The sequence below is a fragment of the Oryctolagus cuniculus genome, chromosome 1 (genome assembly GCF_051225735.1).
Source record: "Oryctolagus cuniculus isolate XC-2025 breed Fujian yellow rabbit chromosome 1, ASM5122573v1, whole genome shotgun sequence".
In the NCBI taxonomy this organism is placed as follows: domain Eukaryota; kingdom Metazoa; phylum Chordata; class Mammalia; order Lagomorpha; family Leporidae; genus Oryctolagus; species Oryctolagus cuniculus.
The window spans coordinates 81,951,582-81,973,823 of NC_142867.1; the positions used below are offsets into that span (position 1 = coordinate 81,951,582).

At 37.1% G+C, this 22,242-nt stretch overlaps 1 pseudogene; it reads right to left on the reverse strand.

The window, feature by feature from the left end:
* Positions 1 to 17,625, reverse strand: part of LOC138846073 (heat shock cognate 71 kDa protein pseudogene) — a 50,997-nt pseudogene extending 33,372 nt beyond the window's left edge.
* Positions 17,626 to 22,242: the final 4,617 nt, after the last annotated feature.

The window sequence follows — 22,242 nt, forward strand, 5'->3', positions numbered from 1 at the left end:
AAATTGGAAAGGCACCAAATAGATGAGCTTTCAATTCACCTCAAGGATCTAGAAAACCTACAGCAAACCAGACCCAAATCTAGTAGGAGAAGAGAAATAATTAAAATCAGAGAAGAAATCAACAGGATTGAATCCAAAAAAACGTTACAAAAAATCAGCCAAACGAGGAGCTGGTTTTTTGAAAAAATAAAATTGACACCCCATTGGCCCAACTAACTAAAAAAAGAAGAGATAAGACCCAAATCAATAAAATGAGACATGAAAAAGGAAACGTACCAACAGACACCACAGAAATAAAAAGAATCATCAGAAATTACTACAAGGACTTGCATGCCAGCAAACAGGGAAACCTATCAGTAGTGGATAGATTCCTGGACTCATGCAACCTGCCTAAATTGAACCAGGAAGACATAGAAAACCTAAACAGACCCATAACTGAGACAGAAATTGAAACAGTAATAAAGGCCCTCCCAACAAAGAAAAGCCCAGGACCAGATGGATTCACTGCTGAATTCTACCAGACATTTAAAGAAGAACTGACTCCAATTCTTCTCTAACTATTCAGAGCAATTGAAAAAGAGGGAGTCCTCCCAAATTCTTTCTATGAAGCCAGCATCACCTTAATTCCTAAGCTGGAAAAAGATGCAGCATTGAAAGAGAATTACAGACCAATATTCCTGATGAACATAGATGCAAAAATCCTCAGTAAAATTCTGGCCAATAGAATGCAACAACACATCAGAAAGATCATCTACCCAGACCAAGTGGGATTTATCCCTGGTATGCAGGGATGGTTTAATGTGCGCAAGACAATCAATGTGATACACCACATTAACAGACTGCAGAAGAAAAACCATATGATTATCTCAATAGACGCCGAGAAAGAGTTTGAACACACGTTCATGATGAAAACTTTAAGCAAACTGGGTTTGGAAGGAACATTCCTCAACACAATCAAAGCAATCTATGAAAAACCCACAGCCAACATCCTATTGAATGGGGAAAAGTTGGAAGCATTTCCACTGAGATCTGGTACCAGACAGGGATGCCCACTCTCACCACTGCTATTCAATATAGTTCTGGAAGTTCTAGCCAGAGCTATCAGGCAAGAAAAAGAAATTAAAGGGATACAAATTGGGAAGGAATAACTCAAACTATCCCTCTCTGCAGATGATATGATTCTTTATTTAGGGGACCCAAAGAACTCTACTAAGAGACTATTGGAACTCATAGAAGAGTTTGGAAAGTAGCAGGGTATAAAATCAATGCACAAAAATCAACAGCCTTTGTATACACAGGCAATGCCATGGCTGAGGAAGAACTTCTAAGATCAATCCCATTCACAAAAGCTACAAAAACAATAAAATACCTTGGAATAAACATAACCAAGGATGTTAAGGATCTCTACGATGAAAATTACAAAAACTTAAAGAAAGAAATAGAAGAGGATAACAAAAAATTGAAAATTTTTCCATGCTCATGGATTAGAAGAACCAATATCATCAAAATGTCATGGTACTGGTACAGAAACAGATGGATAGACCAATGGAACAGAGTAGAAACACCAGAAATCAATCCAAACATCTACAGCCAACTCATATTTGATCAAGGATCCAAAACCAATCCCTGGAGTAAGGACAGTCTATTCAATAAATGGTGCTAGGAAAATTGGATTTCCACGTGCAGAAGCATGAAGCAAGACCCCTACCTTTCACCTTACACTAAAATTCACTCAACATGGATTAAAGACTTAAATCTACGACCTGACATCATCAAATTATTAGAGAGCAGTGGAAAAACCCTGCAAGATATAGGTACTGGCAATGACATCTTGGAAAACACCCCAGAAGCACAGACAGTCAAAGCCAAAATTAACATTTGGGATTGCATCAAATTGAGAAGTTTCTGTACTGCAAAAGAAACAGTCAGGAAAGTGAAGAGGCAACCAACAGAATGGGAAAATATATTTGCAAACTATGCAACTGATAAAGGGTTGATAATCAGTATCTACAAAGAAATCAAGAAACTCCACAAGATCAAAACAAATAACCCACTTGAGAGATGGGCCAAGGACCTCACTAGACATTTTTCAAAAGAGGAAATCCAAATGGCCAACTGACACATGAAAAAATGTGCGAGATCACTAGCAATCAGGGAAATGCAAATCAAAACCACAATCAGGTTCCACCTCACCCCGGTTAGAATGGCTCACATTCAGAAATCTACCAACAATAGATGCTGGAGAGGATGTGGGGGAAAAGGGACACTAACCCACTGTTGGTGGGAATGCAAACTGGTTAAGCCACTATGGAAGTCAGTTTGGAGATTCCTCAGATACCTGAATATAACCCTACCACACAACCCAGCCATCCCACTCCTTGGAATTTACCCAAAGGAAATGAAATTGGCAAACAAAAAAGCAGTCTGCACCCTAATGTTTATTGCAGCTCAATTCACAATAGCTAAGACCTGGAACCAACCCAAATGCCCATCAACAGTAGACTGGATAAAGAAATTATGGGACTTGTACTCTATAGAATACTATACAGCAGTCAAAAACAACGAAACCCAGTCATTTGCAACAAGATGGAGGAATTTGGAAAACATCATGCTGAGTGAATTAAGCCAGTCCCAAAGGGACAAATATCATATGTTCTCCCTGATCGGCGACAACTATCTGAGCACCAAAGGGGAAACTTGTTGAAGTGAAATGGACACTATGAGGTAAAGTGACTTGATCAACTCTTGTCCTGATGGTTGATGTACAATGTAATACTTTATCCATTTTAGTATTTTTTTTTGTTTAGTACCATTGGTTGAACTCTGTAATTAACACACAATTATTCTTAGGTGTTTATATTTTACCTGAAAAGTGATCCCTGTTAGGAATTTGGAAAACATTATGTTGAGTGAAATAAGCCAATCCCAAAGGGACAAATACCACTTGTTCTCCTTGATAGGTGACAACTAACTGAGCACCAAAAAGGAAACCTGTTAAAGTGAAATGAACACTATGAGAAACGGTGACTTGATCAGCCCTCACCCTGACTGTTGATGAGCAACTTGATATGTTATCCCTCTTAGTATTTTTTTTGTTTGTTCTACTTAATACTTTTGGATGAATACTGTAATCAATACACAATTCTTCTTAAGTGCTGAAACTTAACTGAAAAGCGATCACTGTTAAATATAAGAGTGGGAATAAAAGAGGGAAGAGATGTGCAATTTGGGACATGCTCAAGCTGACTTGCCTCAAACGGTAGAGTTAGAAACATACCAGGGGATTCCAATTCAATCCCATCAAGGTGGCATGTACCAATGCCATCTCACTAGTCCCAGTGATCAATTTCTGTTCACAATTGATCATAATGATAGGACTAAGAACCAAAGGGATCACATAAACAAGAATAGTGTCTGCAAATACTAGCTGATAGAATCAAAAAAGGAGAGAATGATCCAACATGGGAAATGAGATACACAGTAGACCCATAGAATGGCAGATGTCCTAAACAGCACTCTGGCCTCAGAATCAGCCCTTAAGGCATGCGGAGCTGGCTGAAAAGCCCATGAGAGTATTTCAGGCATGGAAAGCCAAGACACTCTGGGGAAAAAAAAAAAAAAACCTAAATGAATGATCTCTGCGAGTGAGATCCCAGTGGAAAGAATGGGTCATCAAAGAAGGAGGTACCTTTCTCTGAAGGGAGGAGAGAACTTCCACTTTGACCATGGCCTTGTCTAAATATGATCAGAATCAGTGAACTCAGGGGGCTTCCATAGCCTTGGCAGCTCATGACAAGAGCCTAGGGTGATTACTGATGCCCTAAACAAGAGTGTCAAGTTGTTAAGTGAACAACAGGAGTCACTGTGCACTTACTCCTCATGTAGGATCTTTGTCCTTAGTGTGCTGTACATTTAGATTTAATGCTATAATTAGTACTCAAGCAGTATTTTTCACTTTATATTTCTGTGTGGGAGCAAACTGTTGAAATCTTTACTTAATGTATGCTGAACTGATCTTCTGTATATAAAGAGAATTGAAAATGAATCTTGATGTGAATGGAAGGGGAGAGGGAGTGGGAAAGGGGATGGTTGTGGGTGGGAGGGACATTATGGGGGAAGTCCTTGTAATCCATGGGCTGTACTTTGGAAATTTATATTCATTAAATAAAAGTTAAAAAAATAAATAAAAATAAAATAAGTTGATTATGATGTCTATCACTGTACATTAATTTAGTGATGGAGATTATTTAGGTCAGATGAGTTGAGAAATGTCAGTACCTTAGGATATGGGGAATGATATGAAAATTAGTACATAAACATTAGAGTTGGCTTATGGTGGGCATAGGGTGCATGCACTTTTTCTGTTATAAAATAAATAATATAAAGATGCAGATTAGTACATAGATTTGATGGGAGAATGAAGAAGTTTTGATTATTTCTATTATTGCAGTGAAAGGAATTAAAAAGACATCAGCCAAGAGTAGAAGAAGAGAATGTTGCTCTTAGGTTAAAAAAATACAACACATGGAGCCGGCAGCATAGCTCAGTAGGTTAATCCTCTGCCTGAGATGCCAGCATCCCATATGGGCGCCGGTTCTGGTCCTCGCAGCCCCTCTTCCAATCCAGCTCTCTGTTGTGGCCCCAGGAAGGCAGTGGAGGATGGCCCAAGTGTTTGGGCCCCTGCACCAGCATGGGAGACCAGGAAGAAGCACCTGGCTTCTGGCTTCGGATTGGCTCAGCTCTAACCATTGTGGCCATTTGGGGAGTGAACCAATGGAAGAAAGACCTTTCTCTTTCTTTCCCTCTCATGGTCTGTAACTCTACCTCTCAAATAAATAAATAAAATAATCTTTAAAAAAACAAAACACATGAAATTTTCCAGGAGATTTAGGAAGTAAACTGATAATGGATATAGTAGGGTTTATACATGGATGTTGAAGGCCTTTATAGAAGCTGTGTTTCTATGTGGGAAGAAACTGAATGAGAAATAAAGGAAACCTAATGGGACAGTCTCAGGTGTCTATGATGTGACTGAAGGAATTGGGCAAAAGAGCAGACACAAGACAGGCAGGGAGGAATACACAAGGGCTATTCTTATACATCATAGTAAAAGAAAGGAAGCATTTTTTGATGGGGGAATCATAGAATGCTTTAGGGACACATAAAGAAATGTGACCAATTCTAGCAAGAGAAGAGGAAAAGTAAGTGCTAAGGGGATTTTAGAAGTAAGGTCTGAATTCATTTGGGAGGGACTAAAATGAGTCAATAGGTCAAGAAGGATGCAAAGAGCCTTCTAAACAGAGGGCATTATTAATACATACATTAACAAATGCTGACTTGCCTTGTAATATTTAATTTTAATTTCTAGCCAATAACAAATGGTTATTTGTCATCTTTTATGCCTGGCATTGAACTGTATTCAAAGAGACAAAGCTTGCCTTCATGGATATTACATTCCAAAAGACAATAAAACAACACTCTTATAGTGCTGTGATGTGCAGCAAATAATGTAGAAACAACTGGCTAAGATCATTTTTCACTAGGGTGTTGAAAGAAATCTGCTCTGAGGAGTGAACATTTGAGTTCTGACCTAAAAAATAGAAAGGAGCCAAGCCATCAGTGACCTTGATAAAGGGTATTGGAGACAGGGGACACATTGATCGCAAGGACATGTTCAGGGATTGGAAAGATCAATATAGCTAAAGCACAATGTTAGGTTTGTAAGAAGTTTATGGTTCCTTTTAAGAACAAAAAAAAGCCAATGCCCATCGTTTTTCATTTTTTTGTTTTAGTTTTTGTTGTTGGTTTTTTTTTTTTTTTTTTAGAACTGATCTGTATTACTCCCAGAAACAAAGATGGATATCATAACTTCCCACCCTCAATCCGGGTTCCACCAATCATGACAAAGGAGACTATGCTTCAGGTAGCTCCTGGCTGCTATGGTTGAGGTTCTCCTGGCTTCAACCACTTCATTTCACTGGATTCCAGATTGATTTAAGTCCATATGTCCTCTTTACATTTAGTTACACAACTTATACTAAAATTTTTGTACAACTTCATATAATGAATTCAGTTGACTTAGTCCTTATTCTAACCCATAAATGCATTATTATTACAGAAAATGTCACATGTAGAGTTCTTGATAATTTTTACCTTATTAGACAGAAAAATACAAAGTTATTCATTAGCTCCCTCACTCCAAGCTTTTTGTTTCCCTAGACTTCCCTCTCTCAGTAAAAATATCACTATACATTCAGTTTCTGATAATGAATTTCTTTTTGTTTATACTTTTACCCTCGCTTGCTTGGACATTGCACATCATTTAGTTGTGTCATTCTTTTTCTAAACTATATTATAAGTACCTCCTATTCTTTTCATCTTTTTACTATGTTGGCACAAGGCAGGCAATATCCACATAGGTCTCCGTTTCAATCGGCTCTCCACAGATAGCCAAGGAGATTCCTCAGGAACACAAATTAAAAAACAAAACAAAACAAAGGAAAAACATAACCAACTATAGAGAGTAATTATCATTTTTCTCTCCTAGTTATTGCTTTATGATTGGAGCTTTAGAGTTCCTCTTCTATTTTCTCAGAAAATATGTGCTATCTTATTGTGAACTACAGTCACCCCCACTGTACTGTGTGTTGCTAAGAACATATTTCTTCTGTCTAGTTCTAATTTGATCAATACATGATGTATACCTGTATTGAAATGTCACACTATACTCCATAAATATGTACAATCATTATTAACCAAAAAAGTGTAATGATTTTTTAAAATTGTGATAAAAATATTTGAAAGTAAAAATACCTATAGAAGACATTTAAATTCCTACACATATCAGCAGTATATTTAACATATGAGAGTGTCTTCCTTTATCTATAAGATTATTTGCATTCTTATTTTCTTCATTAGCTCTCTTTCTGAAGATTTATTGCTGGCCACTGCGTTTTAAGCCAACATCTGCAGCACAGGCTTCCCACATGGGCATTGTTTGAGTACTGGCTATCTCACTTCTGATCCAACACCCTGCTAATGTGCCTGAGAAAGCAGCAGAGGATGGACCAAGTGCTTCGGCCCCTGAACCCACATGGGAGACCTGGACAAAATTCCTGTCTCCTGGCTTCAGTCTAGCCCAGCCCCGGCTGTTGTGGCTATTTGGGGAGTATACCAATGGATAAGTCTTTCTCTCTCTTCCTCTCTCTCTCTTTCTCTCTCTCTCTCTCTCTCCATCTGTCTCTGACAGAGTTATATAGAGAGACAGAGGAGAGAGAACACGGTTGTTCTCCCATCTGCTGATTCATTCCCCAAATTGCTGCAATGACCAGGGTTTGGTCAGACTGGAGCCAAGTGCTTCACCCAAGTCTTGCACATGGGTGACAGGGCACGAAGACTTGGGCCATTTTCCAGTGTATTTCCAAGGCTATCAGCAGGGCACTGGATCTGAAGTGAAGCAAATGGGACATGAACCAGCACCCATGTGGGATGCAAACATGGCAGGAAGCTTTACTCACTAAGCCACAATGATGGTCCCTCTTCATGAGCTCTTATATGTCCCTCACAACTGCAAGCAGTTTATTCCATCTGAACGTCCTTAACCACTGATTTTTTCTTTCCTCACTGGACTAAGTGAGTTGCCTTTCTGTCTTTAGATAGCTTTCTGTGCTTCCCTCTGTAAAAGCACTTAATTTCTTGTAATTCATTGTGTTTGCTTGATTGTATAATTATTTTACTCAGTAGGCTGAGGGGTGCTTGAGGACAATGTCTATAATGTTCATTTTAATGTATTCACCACCTGGTATGCAATTAGTGCTCAGTATATGATGCACATTCACAGCAATCACAAAAGAATGAGTGAACACATACATGTAGATGAGATGACTAGGAAAAGTGTCATGAATAAGGTGATACTAGAATTATGATTTGAAAGATGGACAACATACAATGGTAACAAGAATAATTTCTGCTAGAAAAATAGGAAAATATATTTATTAGCTTATTTCAAAACCTTTATCCAAGTTATCTCTTGGAATATTGTGACACAAGGGAGTATACTAATCAGATATTTTGGCTTCCTACAGCTCCACAAGCTTTCTGAGTTATGTTTGGATAATGATGTGGCCAAATTTCTATGCTACAGTATTTTAGCTTCTAAAAAATCATTACCTTCAATATGTTTTTTACAGAGAGACTAAACCAGTGCACAGGAAAGAATCTGGATGAATAGTATTTCAGCTTCTTTTATAAGCAGATGTACCTTTTAAACCTTAATAATTAATGAGAAAATAATGACATTATGAGAGACTGAATATACCACTCTATTCTTAGTCATGAGATTAAGTTTGTGTATCAACAGAGATTATAATTTATGGCATTCTAAGTAATTATAATCCTTAGGATCTTCCTTTCCTTTGAGCATAAATGCTGGCAGTAATGATGCTGTGTTACATATCTTCAAAGCTTACAGATGTTGATTAAAAGATAGCATTAAATGTCTGAAAATATAAATACCTACAAGTTTTACAAACTCACTCAAGGGAAAAAGTGTTGTGTATATATATATATACACATATATATATATAAAACATGCATTTATATATTTATATATATTGTATATATGTTATATAGATTTACATATGAGTGCATGGATGTGTCCATATACAGGTGCATATATTTATGTTTATGCTCATTTCCATGAATACATGTGTATGTACATTCATATGAATATACATAGACATATACAAAGACATGTGTATGTATATAAAAGGTCATCAAAAAGTTCATTGAAAATGCATATTATGAAAAAAGAGTATGTATGCATTTCAAAGGTTTTTGCACTAAAATGAAATTTTTTTAATCTCATTTTCCAAGAACTTAAAACGTTTCTTATTTTCATGTTATTTAAAAGGCAGAGAGTCAGGGATAGAGAGAGATTTTTTTTATCTGCTAGATCATTCCCCAAATGTCTGCAATAGCTAGGTTTGTGCCAGGCAGAAGTCTGAATTCTGTAACTCCCCAGGGGTGGCAGGGACTCAAGTACCTGAGGTGTAATCTTCTGCCTCCCAGGATGGGCACCAGCAGGAAGTTGGATCAGAAGCAGAGGACAAATAACTCAAATCAGCAAACCAACACTTCCACATAGGATGCAGGTATACCAACTGGTCACTCAAGAACTGCCCCAAATTTACAACCCTCCATTAATTTTTTCAGCTTTTATATTTTTTAGAAATTATTTATTTCATTTGAAAGGCAGAGAGACAGAGACAGAGATGGAGAGAGATTTTCCACCTACTAGTTCACTCCCTAAATTCCCACAACAGCTGAGCCTAGGCTAGCCCCAAGTCTCTAATGTTTGTAGCAGAAAGCCAGCTGCTTGAACCATCACCTACTGCTCCTGGGTTGCATATTAGCAGGAAGCTGGAATCAGAAGTGGAGTCAGGACTCAATCCCAGTCACTCTGATAGTGAATGAATGTACCAAGCTGCATCTTAAAAAAATAAAATAAAATAAAACCTAGAAACATTTTAAGGTATACAAATATGCATTTCATATATACAAATTTAGTAATTTTTCCCATCCTACTCTCCCTTCTTCCCACACTCCCACTCTACTTCCTCCTCCTTCTATTTCTATTTTTATTTTTCTTTACTTTTTGAAGGTTTATTTATTCATTTCAAAGGCAGAGTTATAGAGAGGCAAAGGCAGAGAAAGAGAGATCTTCCATCCATTTGTTCACTTGCCAGATGGCTGCAATGGCCTGAGCTGTGCCAATCCAAAGCCAGGAGCCAGGAGCTTCCCCTGGGTCTACCATGCTGGTACAGGGGCCCAAGGACTTGGCACATCTTCTACTGCTTTCCCAGGCCATAGCAGTAATAGACTAGGATAGGAAGTGGAGCAGCCAGGACTTGAACCACCACCCATATAGGATGCTGGCACGGCAGGCGGCAGCTTAACGCGTTACAGCACAATACCAGCCCTCCATTTTTTATTTTTCACTAAGATCTATTTTAAATTAACTTTATGCACATAATATTAACCCTACACTAAGTAAAGAATTCAGCAAACAGTATGGGAAACAAACAAAAAATCCTGTTACTAAACAGTCAAGACAAGGGCTGTTCAAAATCATCACATCTCAAAGTGTCAATTTCATTTTAAAGATTACCTTTTAGGTACTCTATTAGTTACCAAAGACCAGGGAGAACATATGGTATTTGTCTTTTGGGGATTGGCTAAGTATAATGGTTTCTATTTGCATCCATTTTATTGCTAGAATTTCATTTTTTTTACTTCTATGTAGATATCCATGGTGTACATATACTATAATGTCTTTATCCAGTCTTCAGTTGAGTGGCATCTGCATTGATTCCATATCTTAGCTATTGTGAACTGAGTTGCAATGAACATGGGGGTACAGATAACTCATTCAGGGACTGATTTCATGTTTCTTCAGTAAATTCCCAGGACTGGGAAGGCTGGATCATATGGAAGGTCTATATTCAGATTTATGGGGTATCTTTATATAATGTCATCAACATTGGCTGTACCAGTTTACATTCCCATCAACAGTAGATTAGAGAACCTTTTTACCCACATCCTCTCCAGCATTTGTTGTTTGTTGATTTATGTATGAGAGCCATTCTAACTGGAGTGAGGTGAAACCTCATTGTGGTTTTGATTTTCATTTCTTTGATGACTAGTGATCCTGAGAATTTTTTCATGGTTTTTCGGCCATTAATTTTTTCATGTGTTTTTGGGCCATTTGGATTTCTTCTTTTGAAAAATTTCTGTTCAAATCCTTTGCCCATTTCTTAACTGGATTGGTTTGTTGTCGAGTTTCTGGAGCTCTGTATAGATTCTGGATATTAATCCTTTCTCAACTGCATAGTTTGCAAATAATTTCTCCCATGCTGTCAGTTGCCTCTTCACTTTGCTGAATCTTTCTTTTGCAGTGCAGAAACTTCTCAGCTTAATGTAATCTCATTTATCAATTTTTCTTTGATTGCCTGGACTTCTTGGGTTTTTCCATAAAGTATTTTTCAATGCCAAGGTTTGGCAGAGTTCCCCCTATGTTCCCTATATTCCCCTCTAGTAATTTGATGGTATCAGGTCATAATTTTGATTCATTTTGAGTTGATTTTTATATAAGATGTGAGGTAGTAGTCTTGTTTCATACTTCTGCATGTAGAGATCCAATTATCCCAGCACCATTTGTTGAAGAGACTGTCCTTTCTCCAGGGATTGATTTTAGCTCCTTTATCTAAAAAAAGTTTGTTGTGGATGTGTGGACTGATTTAGGGAGTTTCATTTCTGTTCCATTATCTACATGCCTATTTTTGTGCCCAGCTTTGGTTTGTTGTCTCAGATAGCTTTAGCTATTTGTGGTCTCTTGTGCTTCTGTATGAATTTTAGCATGGATTTTTCTAGATCTGAGGAAAATGGCATTGGTATTTTGATTGGATTGCATCAAATCTGTAAATTGCTTTCGGCCATATGGGAATTTTAATTATGTTAATTCTTCCAGTTTTATAATTCTTTTTGTAGAGATATTTGATGTCCTTGGTTAAATTTATTCGAAGGTACTTGTGATTTTTTTGTAGCTATTGTAAATGGGATTACCCTTAAATTCTTTCTCAGCTGTGACATTGTCTGTGTATACAAAGGCTATTGATTTTCATGTGTTGACTTTATATTCTGCTGCTTTAACAAACCTTTTTATGAGTTCTAATAGTCTTTTAGTGGAGACTGTTGGATCCCCTATATATAGAATTCTGTCATCTGCAACTAGGGTTATTTTGACTTTTTCCTTTCTAATTTTTATCCTTTTGATTTCTTTATCTTGCCTAATGGTTCTAGTTAAAACTTCCAGGACTATATTAAATACTAATAGTGAGAGTGAACATCTTAGTCTGGTTCCAATCTTACTGGCAATGCTTCCAACTTCTCCCCATTCAATAAGATTCTGTGGGTTTGTCATAAATTGCCTTTATTCTGTTGAGGAATGTTCCTTCTTTACCCACTTTGCTTAAGATTTTTATTATGAAAGGCCGTTGTATTTTATTGATATAATATATAGTTTTTATTTTTGAGTTTGTTAATATGATGTATCACATTTATTGATTTGTGAATGTTGAACCATCCCTGCATACCAGGAATAAATTCCACTTGATCTGGGTTAGCTAATATTTGGTTGAGGATTTTTACATTCATGCTCATGAGGGAAATTGGTCTATATTTCTCTTTCTCTGTTGTATCTTTTTCTAGCTTAGAAATTAAGGTAATACAGGTTTCATAGAAAGAGTTTGAGAGTTTCCCCTCCCTTTCAATTGTTTTGAATAGCTTGAGAAGATTTGGAATTAGTTCTTCTTTAAATGTCTGGTAGAATTCAGCAGTGAAGCCATTGGTCCTGGACTTTTTTGTTGTTGTTGTTGAGGGAATCTTTATTACTGATTCAATTTCTGTCTTGGCTTTTGTTCTCTCTCTCTCTCTCTTTTTTTTTTTTTGACAGGCAGAGTGGACAGTGAGAGAGAGAGAGAGACAGAGAGAAAGGTCTTCCTATGCCATTGGTTCACCTTCCAATGGCCACCGCGGCCGGCGCGCTGCACCGATGGCAGGAGCCAGGTACTTATCCTGGTCTCCCATCCTCCACTGCACTCCAGGGCCACAGCAGAGAGCTGGCCTGAAAGAGAGGCAACCGGGACAGAATCCGGCGCCCCAACTGGGACTAGAACTTGGTGTGCCAGCACCGCAAGGCGGAGGATTAGCCTAGTGAGCCGCGGCGCCAGCTTTGGCTTTGTTCTCTTTAGGTTTTCTATGTCTTCATGGCTCAATTTTGGTAGGTTGTATGTGTACATGAATCTATCCATTTCTTTAAGGCTTCCAGTTATGATGGCATATAGTTCTCTGCAGTACTTCTTTTTGATGATTCTATTTTTTTCTCCACAGTATCATTTGTTGCTTTTCCCTTTTTATCTCTGATTAAAGAATCGGGTCTTTGTCCCCATTTTTTATGATTATTAGGCCAATGTTGTGTCAGTTTTGTTAATTTTTCAATAAACCAGCTCTTCATTTCATTGATCCTTTGTATTTTTTGTTTTGATTTTGTTTATTTCTTCCCTATATCTAATGATTTCTTTTTTCCTAATAATTTTGGGTTTTATTTGTTGTTGTTTTTCTACATCCTTGAGATGCATTGATAGCTTATTTATTTGGTGCCTTTCCAATTTCTTTAAGCACCAATGGCTATAAACTTCCCTCTTAACACTGCTTTTCCTGTATCCTGTAAATTTTGATATGTTATACTTCTATCTTCGTTCATTTCCAGAAATTTTTTGATTTCTGTTTTGATTTCTTCTGACTCACTGATCATTCAGAAGAATGTTGTCAGTCACCATGGGTTCTAGATTCTTTTTTTTTTTTTTTTTGTGCTCTGGAATCAGATAAACTTTTTTTTTTATTTTTTTAACTTTTATTTAATAAATATAATTTTCCAAAGTACAGTTTATGAATTACAACGGATTTCCCCCCCATAACTTCCCTCTCACCTGTACCCCTCCCATCTCCCACTCCCTCTCCCATTCCATTCACATCAACATTAATTTTCAATTATCTTTATATACAGAAGACCAATTTAGTATATATTAAGTAAAGATTTCATCAGTTTGCACCCATACAGAACATAAAGTGTAAAATACTATTTGAGTACTAATTATCACATTAATTCACATTGGACGACACATTAAGGACAGAGATCCCACATGAGGAGTAAGTACACAGTGACTCCTGTTGTTCACTTAAGAATTTGACACTCTTGTTTATGGTGTCAGAAATCTCCCTAGGCTTTAGTCATGAGGTGCCAAGGCTATGGAAGCCTCTTGAGTTTGCTGACTTCAATCTTATTTAGACAAGGTCATAGTCAGAGTGGAAGTTCTCTCCTCCCTTCAGAGAAAGGTACCTCCTTCTTTGATGGCCTGTTCTTTCCACTGGGATCTCACTTGCAGAGACCTTTCATTTAGGTCCTTTTTTTTTTTGCCAAAGTATCTTGGCTTTGCATGCCTAAAATACACTCATGGGCTCCTCAGCCAGATCTGAATGCCTCAAGGGCTGATTCTGAGGCCAGAGTGCTGTTTAGGACATCTGCCATTCTATGATTCTGCTGTGTATCCCACTTCCCATGTTGGATCGTTCTCTCCCTTTTGGATTCTATCAGTTAGTATTCGCAGACACTAGTCTTGTTTGTGTGATCCCTTTGTCTCTTAGACCTATCAGTGTGATCAATTGTGAACTGAAATTGATCACTTGGACTAGTAAGATGGCATTGGTACATGCAATCTTGAAGGGATTGTATTGGAATCCCCTGGCACATTTCTAACTCCACCATTTGGGGCAAGTCAGCTTGAGCATGTTCCAAATTGTACATCTCCTCCCTCTCTTATTCCCACTCTTATATTTAACAGGATCACTTTTCAGTTAAATTTACACACCTAAGAATAAATGTGTGTTAATTACAGAGTTCAACCAATAGTATTAACTAGAACAAAAAATACTAAAAGGTATAAAGTATTAAATTGTACATCAACAGTCAGGACAAGGGCTGATCAAGTCACTGTTTCTCATAGTGTCCCTTTCACTTCAACGGGTTTCCTTTTTTGTGGTTGGTTACTTGTCACCGATCATGGAGATATTTGGGACTGGCGTAATTCACTCAGCATGATGTTTTCCAGATTCCTCCATTTTGTTGCAAATGACCAGGTTTCATTGGTTTTTACTGCTATATAGTACTCTGTAGAGTACATGTCCCATAATTTCTTTATCCAGTCTACTGTTGATGGGCATTTGGGTTCATTCCAGGTCTTAGCTATTGTGAATTGAGCTGCAATAAACTTGAGTTGTTGGTTTCCAGCTTCATTCCATTGTGAATTTACTGAGACTTGCTTTATGGTCTAGCATATGGTTCTATCCTACAGAAGTTCCACGTAATGGTGAGAAGAATGTGTACTCTACAACTGTAGGATGAAAAATTCTGTAGATATCAGTTTGATCCATTTGGTCTATAGTTTTGATTAACTTTTTTTTTTTCCTGATTTTCTGTCTGGTTGATCTGTCCATTGCTGGAATTGAGGTCTTTAAGTCCCTAAAACTATTGTATTGGAGTTATGCCTCCCTTTAGATGCATTAACATTTCTTTTAAATAGTGAGGTGTCCTGTAATTGAGTGCATATAAGTTTATTATAGTCATATCTTCCTTTTGGATTGATCCTTTATTCATTACATAGTATCCTGCTTTGTATCTTTTAAAAGATTTTGTGTTAAAGTCTATTTTGTCTGATATTAGGATGGATACACCAATTCTTTTTTGGTTTCTGTTAGCATGGAATATCTTTTTCCATCCTTCCACTTTCAGTCTGTGTGCATCTTTGTTGGTCAGATGTATTTCTTGTAGGCAGCAAATAGATGCATCTTTTTATAAAAATCCATTCAGCCAGGCTGTATCTTTTGACTGGAGAGTTGAGGCCATTTACATTCAAGCTGACTATTGATAAGTAACGAGTTGACCCTGCCATTTTTCCATAAACATTCCTATTGTTTACTCTGGATTTCTTTTGGACTTTTTACTGGGAATTTTTCTGCCATCATGTTCTTTCATGATGATTATTTTTCTGTGTTTCTGTGTGTATCATCACATCATTAAGCATCTTTTGTGAGGCTTGGTGAGAAGTAACAAATTCTTTCAATTTCTGTTTACTATAGAAAATTATTTCACTTTCATTCATAAATGAGAGCTTTGAAAGGTACAGTATTTTGGGTTGACAGTTTTTTCCCCTTAATATTTGGATCATATCTTGCCATTCTCTGCTAGCCTGCAGGGTTTCTGATGAGAAGTCAACAGTGAGTATAATTGGAGATCCTCTGAAAGTAATCTGGTGTTTCTCTCATGCACATTTTAGAATCTTTTTTGTTATGTTTTGTTGTGGAAAGTTTGTATTGTGAATACGATCTTTTCTGATTATGTCTATTAGGAGTTCTATATGCTTGCTATATTTGAATGTCCCTTTTCTCTCCAAATAGGGGAAGTTTTCTGTAATTATTTCACAAAATAATTCTTCTAATCCATTCCCTCTTTTCACACCTTCAGGAACTCCTAAGACCCGTATGTTGGGTCATTGCATAGTATCCCACAAATCTCCAGCACTGTTTTTAATTTTTCCAATTTCTTCTGTTTCTTCTTCTAGCGTGACTGTATCAGTTCCAGGGATTTGTCTTCTAACTTGGATATTTTTTCTTCTGCCTCACTGAGCCTGTTGTTAAGGCTTTCTACCACATTTATTATTTGATCTATTGAATTCTTCATTTCCAATATTTCATTTTTTTCTCTTTAAAATTTCAATTTCATGAAAAATTTTTAATTTAATATCATCAATGGATTGATTCTGAGGAATCCCATGATGATTTTTGAATTCCATTTCCAACATTTCATCTATCTCTTCATCTTCACATTCTAGTATTGAAATGTTATTGGGTTCCTTTAGGGACATTCTGTTATCTTCCTTTTTCTTGTTTCTTAAATTTCTGCATTTATTTTTTGACATTTATGGAGATACTTGATGGCTTTTTCCTCTGGTGGTTTTCATCTTTGAACTATGGCTCTACTACATAGTCGTGTGTCTGCTCTTTTAGTGAATACCCAAAGATGTGAGCTGGATTTGGCTAGGGAGCTTTGTTCAGTGCTCCAGAGTGGAGGGAATAGCTAGGCTGACACCCAAGTTTGGTTGGTAGATATCTTTATTTATCAGAAGAGAGGATTAGATCAGCTCTGTTGGTGTAGTCTCACCTCATCTCCTCTCTTCCAAGGTGATCAATGCCCAGTCACTAGTCCCAGTGGGTGCAATAATCATCCATGCTGCCACAAGGACCAAACAAAGGATCCATGCAGTTGTCCGTTGGGAATGGATCCCACAGCAATGACCAATACCATGAAATCAGGGAGCCCTGAGCATGAGGAGCTACCCACAGTGACTTCCCAGAGACCCAGCCACACCCTGCACCCTCCCACGCAGCCACAGTGTTTTCAAAGTATCAGCACACAAGGCTCTTACAGCCATGGGGGACCAAGGATACACTTCACCCTGTCAGTTCATCCTGTCCATAGAAATGCAGAGACACTCTTAGAGCAGGCTGCCTGTGGGTGCTCTACCTAGGCAGTTTGAGCCTCAGAGCCTGTGATATGTTGGGAGGCTAGGGGCAGCTCACAGACCTAAGTGCTTTCTCAGCCCCCTGTCAATCCTCCCAGCAAGACTCAGGTGTCTCCTCTCGGCTGGTTGTTTGGTGTGTGGACACAAGCTGGTGCAGCTGTTACATATGTTCAAAATAGCACCCTCCCTCTCTGCCAGTTACAGAGCACCATTGTCAGATGGATGGGGAGAGAGAAAGTACCCCTTACTTTCCTCTAGGTTGGCATGTACCCTGTCCCACACAGGGTTCCAGGCTGAACTCACACCAGACTTTCCCCAGTGGCTTGGGCTGCTGCAGTCTGGTTTTACTCACCTCACTCTCCAAAGCTGGCAGTGAGGCTCTTGACTGCTCTGATCCTGTGTTGTCTGTGTTTGTGTTGTGCATCCACATCCTCCATATAGAGCCTCAGTGTCCTTCTGCCTTCCATGGAATTTCCAGTGCAGGTTTCTCCCTAACTCTTCTCTGATACTGCACTCTCTCCACTTTTTTTTTTTTTTTTTATCTTCCCCTAGCATACAGCAGTAAGCTCCCTTCTTATTCCACTAAGCAGCATCTTAAGTGGTAGACCAGATGCCTGCTTCCGGTTTTTCTAATAATGATTATTTTCTTTATTACCATAGCAATAATAATAATAATAATAATAATACTTCTTAGATCAATATTTTAAATTTATATAAGGGTATGTATGAAAAACTTTGTGATCCCCCCCATCAATCATACCACCCTACAAACCACAGGTCATCCTACCTTTGTTTTTGATGTTAATAATTTTAATGCTGCTTATATTAATCTAAGTACTATTACATCTTGATGTTTTGATTTATCATTATTATTTTATGAGCTTGTGTTTCTTGGCTCTTAATTGTAACTGAAATTTAGCACATGCACACAATTTAATTTATTTAAATAATTTTAAATAAAGATTCAAATAATAATTACTAAATAAATATTTATAATATTATTTATTACATTTATTAATAAATAATTATAATAAATAAATATTTACTTTAAATAATTTATTTAAATTTATCACATGCACACAATTTATTTTACCTTTATTTTCCTGCCCAATTTTTATTTTTATACATTTTTTCTGGTAGTTTTAGCTTTTTAGCAATAACTTCATATGTGCCTATACTTTTAGTCTATAATTCTTAAACAATGTCTACTGGTTCCTTGTTATGTGATATATGAAATTAACTCACACACATCTCTATCCCCTTCTACTTCTTACTTCTGTCAATCAGAAAATAAGATGGACATTTTTGAGTATCTATGAGTTATAAATCTTATTCAGTAAATAAAGTGATTCTCATTGAATGTAGAGATTAAATCTAGGAATAATCGTATAATTAACTAAAATATATCTTTAAATAAATAATATTGTGATTTCATCAAATAAAGCAAGTTTAGTCCTATATGAAATCTAGATCATTCAAATGATAATTTTTTACATGCCTAGGCCAAATGATTCTTTCCTTTTATATGAAGCATTTTCTCAAAATTTTGTGATATTTTAGCATGCTTCAACTTGATTCGCTTATATTTAAAATGTCATTGAAAAATTTTACACACACGTAAAAATTGTACCATGTGATGCATTTATATATTTTGTATATTTCTTGTATTTTTAAAATTTAAAATTATTTTAAAATCTCCATAAATTATATTTCTTTTTGCTTCAAGACTTATTTTTATTTATTTGAGAATCATAGAGTGATAGAGAGACAAGAGTGTAGGGGTTGTATAGAGAGAAGGAACCTTCCATCCAGTGGTTTACTTCTGAAGTGACTGGGGTGGTCAAGGCTGGGGCAAGCTAAAGCCAGGAGCCAGGAAATCCAGCAAGGTTTCCCATGTGGGTGACAGGGACTGAAGTACTTGGGCAGTCTTACACTGCCTTCCTATGTGCATCACCAAGAAGCTGAATAAGAGGGTTGGCACTGTGGCTCACTTGGTTAATCCTCTACCTGTGGTGCGGGCATCGCATATGGGCACTGGGTTCTAGTCCCGGTTGCTCCTCTTCCAGTCCAGCTCTCTGCTGTGGCCTGGGAGGGCAGTGGAAGATAGCCCAGGTGCTTGGGCAGCTGCACCTGCGTGGGAGACCAGGAAGAAGCACCTGGCTTCTGGCTTTGGATGGGCACAGCGCCGGCCGTAGTAGCCATTTGGGGGGTGAACCAACTGAAGGAAGACCTTTTTCTCTGTTTCTCTCTCTCACTGTCTATAACTCTACCTGTCAAATAAAAAAATCATATAAAATTTTAAAAAAGAATCTGAATAGGAAGCAGAACAGCTGCGACTTGAACTGTCACTCAGGCCGCTGGTTAACACTCTGTGTCACAACCCCGCCTTGAGTTTTATTTCTTTTGTTTGTTTCTTACTGATAAAGGAGAACAGTACAGGTCTTCATTTTCCTAATCACACAATCCATTGGTGACATTCACTTTCTCCTTGAAGGTAAACTTTATGAGTTAGCTTTTTCTTGTTGTTCAGTTCTATGTTTTCTAACCTTGCCTTGCCTTGTCTTCTTAAATTTTCATAAAAGGCTTTTTTGGATTAGTTCCATCTGCCTTCGATTCAATGAATGCTTCAATCTGATATACTTCTTTTGTTTGAACACGTTCTTAAGAAATTTTTATTTTTCAAAAGTGTAAATGCTATGTTTTTAAATTAATTAATTTATTTGAAAGGCATTTTTACAGAGAGAGAAGGAGGGACAGAAGAGAGTGAGATCTTCCATCCATTGGTTCATTCCCAAAATGGTCACAACAGACAGGGCTAGACAAGGCTGAAGCCAGGAGCCCAGCATTTCTTCCAGGTTTCCCACATGGGTGAAAGACCCCAACCACTTGCACCATCTTCTGTTTTCCCAGGCACATTATCAGGGATCTGGGTCAGAAGTGGAGCAGCCAGGACTGCAAGGAGTGTCTACATGGTAGGCTGTCATTTCAGGTGATGGCTTAATCTGCTGCACCACAATGCCATCCCCTAATTACTGATTTAGTAAACATCTTTGTATTCATCACCCCACTCCATCAATTCATGGTCAGTTTTGTTTTATTTATAGTTTTACTCACTGCCTGTCCTCCAAAATTTTATCATTTTAATGACACATAAATGTTATACATATTTATGCAGTGCCCTGTGATGTCTTGACACATGTATATATTGTGTAATGTTCAAATTAAAGTAAATATTTTGGAGGAAGAATGCATGATACATAAAATATATTACTCTGTGTGGAATTGTATTTGTTGTTGTTGACAACTGGGTTGGGTTTGAAATGAAAAACTCAGGGTTATTTACCTCAGAACTTTGAAGGCATTGCCCTATTATTATCAAGCTCATGATATCATGGTAGACAGTGTCATGCCAGTCTAAGTTCTTTTTCCTTTGGAGGTAAACTGTTTTTTTTTTTTTTTTTTCTATTCTGAAAGCTTATATAAATTCCTTTTAAGTTCAGGAAACCTGCCAATATATTTCTAGGTTTAAGTCTTTTTCTTATCCTATTTTATGCTCTGCGAAAAAATAGAAAAGTCTTCTTAAAATCATGGAAATTATATTCTTGTAATTTAATCATTTTCTTTGTTCTCTTATTATGTAGGTTCTATTAAACAGATGTTAGAATATTTGCCTCAGTCGTTTTCCATTTCTTAAAATCTATCACTTTCAACCAGTGTTTTCTCCATATTCTGAAAGAATTGTTAAAGCCAAATCTTTCAAGTGAGTTAATGATATCAGCATATTGTCTCCCTGTCACTCTGCATCACAATAAAATGAGTCAAAGTGATTTTGCAATGAATAAAATCTCTTGAAGTTTGCTTTCATTTTAGGAATCAAAGGTAAATATGACATGTATTTCAGTCACTGGAAATTATCCAGTGTGATGTATCCAGTATTAATACAAATCTATAAACATTCACATTTCTTATCACATTAATGTTGCTGTAGGAAATAAATATATATGTTAGTTTCATATATCACAAATAAAAAGCTAAACAAAATCCAGGATATATATTCTGACATTCTTGTTGCCATTTAGCAACAAAATCATCATTCCCATGAGGAATTCAATTGGAATTAATTAATATTATTAAATGATGAGTAAATTGACCATCCCTGATTGCAAAGAATTAATGATGCTAGTCAACCATAATATATGGAAGCTTTTTCAAATGATCTGGTTAACGTAGGAACTCAGACACGGAAACTTCCCCACTCCTAGACTTTGACTTTAGAAATAAGGACTAAAACAACAACAACAACAACAACAACAAAAAGCAGAAATAAGGACTAAGGGCTGGGCTGGCGGTACAGTGGTTTAAGCCACCACTTGCAATGATAGCATTCCAGCACAGAGTGCCAGTTTAAGCCCTGCTACTCCATTTCTAATCTAGTTTCCTGTTAATATGCTTGGGATGGCACCAGAAGATAAACCAGGTGTTGGGGTCCCTGCCATCCATGTGGAAGTCATGCGTGGAGTTCTTGGCCCAGACTTAGCTATTACAGCTATTTGGGAGAATGAGTCAGAAGATACAAGAGCTCTCCCTTTCTCTCTGTCTTTATCACTCTGCCTTTCAAATAAACAAATAAATAGATAAACAAATAGATCTTTTTAAGGGGCCTTGGTGTATAAAGAGAGCCCAGGATGAATTAAAAATGAAGTCCAATAGTACCAGAAATTTTCATGTACCCTCTTTCATCGTTATGATCAAGTTACTTAAGTGAACTTTTTGAAAATAAATAGAACACCAATATCACCACATTACTCAAAAGAGGGAGAAAACTCCAGATGCTGCTAATTATAGTCAGTATGTCAAACTATTAGGCCATGTACTCATGAATTTAGGAAGCAAAATTATCAAGTGAGCGAACACATTAAGTAGACAAACTATCCACATTAAATTGGATTTACAAATCCATGTAGTATGTATGTCTAGGATCTAAAATGAAACAGTACTGTTTTGAGACATTAATTTCCCATACCCATGACAAATAGGCATATTTTAG